This window comes from Myotis davidii, unplaced genomic scaffold (genome assembly GCF_000327345.1).
Source record: "Myotis davidii unplaced genomic scaffold, ASM32734v1 scaffold456, whole genome shotgun sequence".
Lineage (NCBI taxonomy): Eukaryota > Metazoa > Chordata > Mammalia > Chiroptera > Vespertilionidae > Myotis > Myotis davidii.
This window is the reverse complement of record NW_006287375.1, coordinates 1618064-1628891: the sequence shown is the minus strand read 5'-3', so window position 1 is coordinate 1628891 and position 10828 is coordinate 1618064. Positions and strand designations below refer to the sequence as shown.

Genomic DNA, 10828 nt, shown 5'->3' with positions numbered 1-10828 from the left:
TGTGGACATGTTTTCATTGCTCTTATTAGTGAGTTTGTTTGGGTTTCTAGTACCAGTCCAAAGTTTTTGTGCCTGACTTTTGAAACATCTGAATTTGGAGTGAGGTTTATTGATCAAGAAGGCAACAGCCTTGACAGGAGTGATGTGAAGCATCCCCACCATTTTGTCTTCATTTTTCTTTTAATGAAATACTAATATTCCTCATAATATGGAACCTTGAAATTTCAAGCTACCATTATTTAAATAGTTGGGATTATCAATCCAGCTTGGACAGACTAGATTTTAGGCCTGTTTGTTGATTGTGTTAAGTGGTTATATGTTTATTTGGAGGCTTGTAAATGAAATATATTTTCGAGAGATTAAAAACTGGCCTGAGGTCACACAGCTAATTGTGTGTAGAAATAGAGCTCAAACCTAGGGTCCTCTGACACCAAAGCCAATGTGCTTATCCTTGTTCTAGGTCAGTGGTTCTCAACCTTCCCAATGCCACGGCCCTTTAATACAGTTCCTCATGTTGTGGTGACCCGCAATTTCATTGTTACAAATTGAACATAATGAAAGCATAGTGATGAATCACAAAAACAATATGTAATTATATATGTGTTTTCCGATGGTCTTAGGCGACCCCTGTGAAAGGGTGGTTCGACCCCCAAAGGGGTCGCGACCCACAGGTTGAGAACCACTGTTCTAGGTTGTATCCTCAAGGCAAAATACATGCTTGGCTTTGATAGTAATAAATATCGCCTATGAGGTATTATAAATAAGTATCAGTATTTGCAAGTTCAACAGGGCCAGATAGATAACTGAGCTGGATATGTGAGAGAGATGACACCTGTGGAGCTCTGCAAAACCATGTCCTGTCTGAAGGATTAGCTGTTAATCATCAACAGATTGTTACCATGTGCAAATGTGGGCCTCATATTGTCCGAGCTGCTGTTTTTTTTATTTTCAAGAGACTTAAGAAATCATGATTTTTATGTTGTCTTTTGATACACAAATGTAGGCAGCTATCTTTTTTCACACTGTGTAGGCCAGCCTTGTGGGTCCACTAAACAAACGTGTGTTGGGTTCTGTCCAGTGGGGAACCTTTGGTAAGAGCAGCATCTGGCCCTGGTTGATGTGGCTCAGTTGGTCGAGCATTGTCCAGTGCACCAAAAAGTTGCTGGTGCAATTTCAGGTCAAAACACATGTCCAGTTTGCTGGCTTGATCCCCAGTTGGGGTGAGTGTGGGAGGCAACCAATCACTGTTTTTCTCTCACATCAATTTTTTAAAAAGCACCTGGTATACTCTGGATATTATGATCAGTTTATATGATGGGAAAGGGTGGTAACTGTAATAAGTACATTACAACCTTTGAAATAAAGGTTGCTTAGTTTGAACATGTTGCTTAGTGAATCTGGTGTTTAACTTCAATTTTCATATGAATCAGTTATTCATAGGTAGGGGAGGGGAGAATTGCTCTCTGCAACATTTTTTTAAAAATATATATTTTTATTGATTTCAGAGAGGAAGGGAGAGGAGGAGAGAGATAGAAACATCAGTGATGAGAAGAGACCCACCAATTGGCTGCCTTCTGCACCCGGCATGAGCCCTGACCAGCATGAGCCCTGACCGGCTATCTTACCAGGACCTCCTGGTTCATAGGTCCACACTCAACCACTGAGCGACGCTGACTGGACATCCCTGCAACATTTTGCCTCCTAATTGTTCGCTTTCATTTGCAGATAAGGTCCTGTTGTGAGTGTGTGCATATTTGGGTGAAACCTCAATCCAAGTGAGAAGAAACCTTCAAGGAGCAACTACTGACAGTGAGTCTGCAGTCATCTCTATACATAATATGGAATGTTTTTGACCCAGAGAGAGCTAAGTGGCTGACTGTTGACAAGGAGTGGTGAGTCTGAATATCCCTGCTGATGATAACTTAAATCCTCTCCTTAAAAAGAGAATTCCTCATCCTATATTCTTACCATTTACTGACTGTTAAATAGTAAGTTAACTTTTGTATGAGAATGACAACAGTCCAGTTTAAGAGAATTCTTTGCTTCTAACAGCGTGTTTATGATCACAGTTTCACTTTCTTATTCAATTAGGTTCATCTCTTCCTTTGCCTCTGTGTTTTTCTTTTTTATGTCTTCCACCAGTCCAAATGATGCCATCTTCCAAAGCCTGTCCTCCTTGAAATAATATGTTGGGTATTGGTCCCATTTAAGGCTTCTCTGTTTAGTGAAATGGGTTAAATAGGCCAAGCCCCTGCCATATATATATTTATTTAATCCTCACTCTAGGATATTTTTTTTCCATTGATCTTTAGAGAGAGTGGGAGGGAGGGAGGCGGGAGCGAGAGAGAGAGAGAGAGAAACATGAACATGAGGGAGACACATGGATTGGTTGCCTCCTGCACCAGCCCTGACTGGGGCTAGGGATGGAACCTTCAACCAAGCCACGTGCCCTTGACCAGGAATCGAACCCGTGCCTCCACAGTCCACGGACCAATGCTCTAACCCAGCAGTTCTCAACCTGTGAGTTGCGACCCCTTTGGCAGTTGAACGACTCTTTCACAGGGGTCGCCTAAGACCACCCTGTGTATCAGATATTTACATTACGATTCATAGCAGTAGCAACATTACAGTTATGAAGTAGCAACGAAAATAATTTTATGGTTGGGTCACAACATGAGGAACTGTATTTAAAGGGCCAGAAGGTTGAGAACCACTGCTCTAACCAATGTACCAAACCAGCGAGGGCACCCCTGCTGTCTTTTTACTGCATGGTTTGCAGATGACTTATAGCACTACATTTTCCCTTTACCTTGCTTGATCAATCTGAGGGTTGAAACAAGAATGTTTCCCATAAATATTCTTTTGCATCCTCTTTAAAAAAATTGGTGTCAATCAATCCACCAACAGTTCTATCTTAGAAACTTCTGCTTTATTTATTGGAACTACTTTTAATTCCTCATTTCTCAACTCTGAATTTCCTCAATTCTTAACTCATGTGGCATTACACTGGATATAGTAGCTGCATCATTGAAGGCACACAAAAGACCATGCAGCAGGTCACCAACTTGGTAAATAGCAGATGACTAAAAAAAACCCCGAATTATCTTTAAAGATGCAGAATGGCTGAGCCCACAAAAAAACAAAAAACAGTCCCACGTAATGGTCCCCAGGTCCCCAACAACTATCCCTGTCACCTGCTAACTCACCAACAGGTCTATCATACCATGCACATCTTGTATTGGTCACGGAGGAAGAATCCTAGAGTGATGACCAGACTCTGTCCTTAGACTTTTGAGAACCAATAGTTAAAGAAGTTACCACAGAAGAAATGACTCTACGTGTTGCATGAACAATGAGGAAAAGAAATAATGAACCACCTGACAGCCCATCAAGTGATGGGGAACATGCCATCCACAACAAATCTATCTCGATAGTAGAGCAATTGGGGAGGAAGATGAATGATCTACATACAAATATGGACAATCAGTTGAAGCTTCTTAATGCCAAGATGACACTATTGGGGACCAAGGTTGACAAAATCCAGAGAGATGTTACTTGTATGTACTTATGATCAATGCATATATACAAGGAACCCCACCGAAGTGTGCCTTCTACCCAAGTGTGGTAACAGATGAAACTAGGCCTTCTCCTTTTGTAGCTGCCTCTGTTGTATTACCTCAGAATACAGAGGAAGATTTCTACAAAATCTAGAAAGAATGGTTCACATAACAGATGCACTAGGCCAGCAACTGTGTTCTGCAGCAAAATACTCTATGAACAAACTCTTTATGCGTGGAGGACTTACCCTTATTACTGCCATTGCGCACTCTAGACAACATCAGCAACAGAAAATGAAGTGATGGTCATGATAGTTACCAGCATCCATTCTGGTCTTGGTTATGGTGGGTCTCATTGCCTTTGAAAGTGATTGTTTTAGGAATGGGCATGAGACCAAATTTTGGCCAATCTAAAATAAAAGGGAAGTCTGCAAGAGACTTCTGGGAAGGATTTTTTTTTTTTTTTTTTTTTTTTTTTTTTTTACTTTTGAGAAGGAAGTGAGAGAAAGAGATGGTCCCTCTTCTCCCTACAGCTTGTTTTATCTGGTTGTAACATCTGTAACTGCTGTATTCATCTTGGCTACTAGCCTGAAGGTGATGATACCCTTCTGTAAAGGAGGACAGAGTCAAGACAATTGCATAGACTAGAACTGAAACCTATTTAATAGAACCTCCCTAATTGTGGGTTCCTTGTTATGTGAGACAACAAATTTCCTTATTGTTTAAGTAATTTTGCCCTTCGATGCTCTGTTACTTGCTGTGGAAATCCTGATTTATTTGATTTCTCCCTGTTTTGATTACCTACTGTCTTTTTGTGCCTCATGCATTTCTACTTGATTATGTCCTGTACTTTCTGGTAGTTTATGCTTGTGTGTATTGCCTTTGTAGCACATTATACACTTTGTGAAGTCAAGGGCTATGTTTGTATCCTTACTGTGTCTGACACTAGTATGTTCTTCTTAATAAAGCCACCAGTGCATATTTACTGAATTGAATTATTTGAATAGTATTTGAAAAACCAATCCACAGAATTGAAGTATTATAGAGATTTCCTCCTAAATCACAGTCTTCTCTTTAACCACATTGCTTCCTTCTAGGATTATGAGTGAAGTTTGGCTTTTGATTTAAGATGACTGGTGTGTAACACATTTTCAAGTGATTACTCTAAAAATGTTGCTTGAATTTAGTCTTTTGTGTTTGTTCAATTTTACCATGAAAATCAGCTTCTGTCCTATATATTTGAGTATTGGCTTTCAGTCTAATAAATTTTTGCATTCTTTTCTGTTGTAAAAACAATAATTTGCCTTCTATTTTCTGTACTAATTATAGGAATGAAGGACATGGCTTGTAAGAAGTATGATCAGGATTAATTTGTTTGTTTGGCTTTGGAATGTGCATTTGCAAAAAAAACTCCCTAAAGTGTGCATCTCTGCTTTGTTCTTAGGACCTAATTGGGAGTGTGTGTGTGTGTAGGCAGGATGAGAGGAAGTGGGAGACTTGGGGACAGGGCAATTTGGTGGTGATCTAGTATATGGTGAGAGAAGTCTTGAGGTACAGGATGGATTATTTAGTTGCTTGTATTTCAAAGCTCTTTGAAACAAAACATACATTTATTTATTTATTTTGCCTAACTCAAGACATCTATATTCTCTTCTGTTTTCTTTAAATTCTGTTACTGTAATCTTGGAAAAGTGGTATAAGAGCCTTTTTCTTCCTGAAAAATCTATGGTGGTGTTGCTTTCAGTTCTGTTAAGAATTATAAAACTGCACTGTAAGCTGGTAGCACTTTCTGAATCCTTCAAAAAGTGATTCACATTCAGGGAAGGATTTACTTTTTTTTTTTTTTTTTTTTTTTTTTTGTCTTGATGGGTTATGCTTAAAATCTGGGGGAATTACTTTAAGAAGATGGAGAAAGTTGTATGATGTGCTTGATCCATCAATTTTAATTTGGTAATGCCTTTATTTAGTAATATCAAAGGTTTAAATCACTAAGATCAGCTTTAATGTGTTTTCTTTAATGAATGTTATGAAGAGATTATACGAATGGAACATGTGTCTTAACCTAAGGCCATCATGGCAAGCATGTGATCTAAGACAGATCAATCAGAATGAGACCTTGGGGCTTTTGCTAGAAATGCTGGGATAAAGGCACATATTTTCTTACTCTGAATTTCAGCCTGAAAATGTACAGTTACTAAATTCCTGGAAGCTATCTTTTGACTATAAAAGAAAAGTCGATTGAATAAGAAGCCAACACAGGAGGAGTAGTGCAGAGGAAATTGGGCTTCTAGATCGAATCTTCCCCCAATTCCTTATTTAATCCAGCTGGCTTTGGATTTTATCTCACGTGTATATGAAAATATCCTAACAGATACGTCCCTATTACCAACCATTCAACGCTCTAACCACTGAGCACACCAGCCAGGACAATGAGATTGTTTTTTAGTTTCTCTTTCTGAGCGTTCATTATTTGTGTATAAAGGGCCATCAATTTCTGGATGCTATATCCTGCTACATTTGTTAAATCTAGCAGTTTTTTAGTGGTGCCTTGAGGGTTTTCTATGTATAGTATATCATCTGCGAATAATGACAGTTTTACTTTCTCCTTTGCAATTCGTATGCCTTTTGTTTTTTCTTGTCTGATTGCTATGCTAGGACTTCTAGTACTATCTATCTATATAAAAGGCTAACATGCTAAGTATCCTTCCCACCTTCCGACTGGTTGCTATGACATGCACTGACCATCAGGGTGCAGACACTCAATGCAGGAGCTGCCGTGATACACACAAAGAAAGGGCACCGCGGACCTGGTGCTGACAAAGCAACACTCGGCTTCCCCCAAGTGGGACACAGGTCTGCCACCACCCTGGAGCAACAGCCCACCAAATCGCAGCTGAAACTGCCGACACCCCGTGGCGCAAACTGCACCCACAGCCCCGCCCAGAAAGGGTGGCTGTGGGTGCCAGGTAATGATGTCACGTAGCATTGCCTAGCTTCCTTTCCCTAGTGACAGGCCATCTATATATATAGAAGGCTAATATGCTAAGTGTCCCTCCAGGTAATGACGTCACATAGCAATGCCTGGCTTCCTCTCCTTAGCAACTAGCCTCCTTGCAATTTCTGCAGCCCAGGAACACGGCTTGCTTTATAGCCAGGTGCAAACACTTTACACTAACCAAATGCCTGTGAAGCGTTTTCCCATGCTTCATCTCATTTGATTCTCACAGAAGCCCTGAAGTAGGTAGATAGGAGACTTGGTGGAATCCTATTTTATTTTCGTCAGCTGGAAAACGGAGATTTAGAAAGCTTAGAAACTTGACCCAACTGAAAAGAAGTAAGTGGTGGACCTTGAAAATGACTTGAGGCTTTCTCACTGTGCAGAGTATAGTCCAGCCGTGGGCAAACTATGCCAACAATTACCTGAAAGAGAAGTTGGAGTGCTTCATTGGGCTGGAAAAAGTTTAGCTAAATCAGAAAGCAGGTCTAATTAAGCAAGTTTATTCTATATCTACAAAAGGCTAACTTGACTCATGCATGTGAGATATATATAAAGCTCTCGCTGGCGCCAATCGCATGTTTGGGTTTTGATCTGTTATTATCGATCGTGAATTTGGTTGATACTTCTATTTAAAGAAAGAGTGAATAACAACATTAAAATATTTCTTCTAATTAATGTCTTTTCAGTATGCACAAATTCGTGCCCTGGGCCACTAGTTTTAAATAAGAGTGGTGAAAGCAGACATTACTGTCTTGTTCTTGATCTTAAGGTTAACACTTTCAGTTTTTCCCCATTGAGTGTAGTGTTGGCTAAGGGATTGTCATATATAGCCTTTATTATGTTGAGGTATTATGTTAAGTGAAATAAGCCAGTTAAAGATAAATATCACGTGATGTCACTTATATGTGGAGTCTAATGAAAAAAATAAACTGATGAACAAAATAGGTCCAGAGGCATGGATGCATGGAACAGATTCATGGTGGGAAAAGAATAATCAACATATATGCATATATCCATAAACCATGGATACAGTGAGGGGAAGGCCTGGGGTGCGGTGAGGGCTGGGTAAAGGGGGACAAAAGAGGGGAGAAGTGGGGGACATCTGTAATACTGTCAACAATAAGAAAATATTAACATATACCTTCTTTGGAAAATATTAAAAATAATTATATAAATGCCCTTACAGTGTTGATAAACTTTTTTAGAAGATAAAGGTAACAGTAAGTTTTGCCCTTTGGTGCTTGAATTTTTGTTTCACCTTAGTTTACAGAGACATTGAGCTTTAAGAGAGCCTATGAGTTTAATTTACCTGTAGTATGTTTTACTAAAGAGTTTAGTGATTCTTCTAAACTCATTCTGCAAACTCATTCTGACTAAAGGCAGCATATTGCTTCTATGTGTTCCTAAGAACACAGGTCAATATAAGATATCATGTACCAATTTGCAATTGATGACATTGATTTAATTTTGTCCCTCCTTATTTCCTCTGTAAAATTTCCACAGGGTTTCAATATGATATTTTCCAGACTTTTTAAAAAGCCAGAAACAGTTCTGTACATTTGTAGAGAACACACAAACTTTTTGGGTAAGAAAAATTAGCTCTTTTTTGTCCAAAGCTTACAATGTAAATTTTATCTTTTATATATATGTGTGTGTGTGTGTGTGTGTGTGTGTGTGTATTATTGATTTTTTACAGAGAGGAAGAGAGAGGGATAGAGAGTTAGAAACATTGATGAGAGAGAAACATCGACCAGCTGGCTCCTGCACACCTCCTACTGGGGATGTGCCTGCAACCAAGGTACATGCCCTTGACTGGAATCGAACCTGGGACCTTGCAGTCTGCAGGCCGACACTCTATCCACTGAGCCAAACCGGTTTGGCGTAAATTTTATCTTTTATCAGAAGTCTAATTACAGATTATTTATTTTATGAGAGTTCTAGTGGTTTTTATTTGTAAACATTTTTATTGTTTTTACTTGTAATAAAGCTCATAGTATGTATTTGTTGAAATCTTTCAGAAAGATTTTCCCCACATCCCACTCTATCCCCATCTATATATATAAAAACCTAAGCGACCGGCTGTTCGACCAGTACCTATGATGCATACTGACCGCCAGGGGGCAGATGCTCAGTGCACAGGCATGGAAACATGGAACAAACTGATGAATCTCAGAGGGAAGGTGGGAGGGAGGAGGGCGAGAAGAGCTTAACCAAAGATCTTATATGCATACTAGAGGCCCTCGGCCTGGCCTGTGGGGATCACGCCGACACCAGCAGTCTGACATCCCCCGAGGGGTCCCAGATTGTGAGAGAGCAGGGTGCAGGCCAGGCCAAGGGACCCCACTGGTGCATGAATCCATGCACCAGGCCTTAGTATAGCTATATTAGGCTTACTTTTTTCTACATTTGTTTTTTTCTCTTTTCACTGTACACCCTAAGAATAGGAACACCTATGTAGCTTTAGAGTCAACCATATGAAGACCTAAGCAACAGCTGACAAAACAATTTATATGTTTAACTGAGAACTCCAAAGCTTACATAAATTGTACAGTCTGGTTAATCTTTAGCAGTAGGCATGCATTTGGCACAGGTTTTGTCATTGTTTATCTTTAACTTACTAATGAAATATATAAGTAAAATGTAAGCTTTTTTGTTTGTGCTCATCATTTGTGCCTGGAACTTAAAAGACACTCTTTATATATGTAATTCTTAGAGCTAAAGGTTTTTTCTCTAGATATTAGTTTCTTTCGCAAGAAGATCTTTGAACCATTTTAAAATTAGAGCACGTTTTTGTATCAGTTGCTAGAGACTATCTATTGTTCGATGTTTGACTTGATAACCTAATAACATAAGTTATCTCTAAACTTCTGCCAGGTATGATATTAGACACTTTGGTGATACAATTTTTGTGGCTATGTTGGGGTGAAGAGCTTTTTAAATAATATTGACATAGTTCTGTTGTCAGCAAATTAATTTTGTAAAAGTTTCTCCCAGTCAAAAAAATCAGTGGTAGCTGAAAATACCTAATTTATTTGGAGCAAATATCAAGTTAACAAAAAGTTCTAAAGCAGTTGTCACAAAGCAGCTAGGAATCAAGTGTAAATCACAGTGATACTTTTCCTCTCTGGGGATGCATCTGAAACACAGTATCAAAGACTGCTATCCACTTTACCTGCCTCCACATCCAGATAAGTGACTGTAGTTTGTATTCAGTTGACTTTCACATCCCCTAGAGATTGATAGGGGATTCCAGTCCTGACCAAGAAGCACAAATTACACATACTTCTCATTCTTTAGGCCTTTTAATTACCTCTCCTCATCCTTTATGTTGCAAAACACACTTGGCAGCCAGTTCAGGCAGTAATTAGGTATTGAGCTAACATTCCCTTCTGAAAATTTAATCCTTTGATGTCCAAGGCCTTCTAGACTAAGAAGAGAAAACCTGACTAAAACAATATATGATATGAAGATATGAATTTTTTTATAATTAATAAATAGTAGCTAAACTAAGAATAATTTATTCAGCTATCCTCTGAAAATCATTATATTGCTAATTTTATTGTACGCATTAACATACAAATTATACATACATTTAAATTTGCTTTTGAGGAAAATACGCCATTGCTGTCAAAGGGATTAGTTGGCTTAAGTAAGTTTTATTTTTTTGACTATACCTTAATACTTCTCTTATTTCACTTTCCCTTTTACCTAAATTATAATAAACTAGAGGCCCAGTGCACAAAAATTTGTGCACTCGGCGGGAAGGGGGGGACCCTCAGCCCGGCCTGTGCCCTCTCACTGTCTGGGACCCCTCAGGAGATAACGACCTGCTGGCTTAGGCCTGCTCCCGGGTGGCAGAGGGCAGGCCCAATCCCTAGGTGCAGCCCCTGGTCGGGCTCAGAGTAGGGCCGATTGGGGAGTTGGGGCGCCGCCCCGGTCATGCAGAGAGCAGGGCGGATTGGGAGGTTGCAATGCCACCCTCAGTCACGCTCAGGGTAGGGCCGATTAGGGGGTTGGGGCACCGCCCCCTGTCACACTCAGGGAAGGGCAGATCAGGGGGTTGGGGTGCCGCTCTCTATCACCCATAGAGCAGGGCCAATCAGGGCGTTGGGGTGCCACCACTCTCATACTCAGGTTCAGGGCCCATCAGGAGGGTTGGAGCTCTGTACCCTGTAATGCACAGAGCAGGGCCCATCAGGGGGTTGGGGCGCTGCCCCCTGTCACGCACAGAGCAGGGCCGATCAGGGGGTTGGGGCGCCGCCCTCTATTACCC

General features: G+C 40.1%; 1 protein-coding gene across 1 annotated transcript in view; it reads left to right on the top strand.

Moving 5' to 3' along the window:
• Positions 1 to 1700: 1700 nt before the first annotated feature.
• The window catches only part of CDC42SE2 (CDC42 small effector 2), a 54045-nt gene continuing 44917 nt past the window's right edge, over positions 1701 to 10828 (top strand). The window contains exon 1 of the mRNA XM_006759170.2: positions 1701 to 1892. The gene's annotated coding sequence lies outside the window, so the exon portion shown is untranslated. The remainder of the gene's footprint in view (positions 1893 to 10828) is intronic.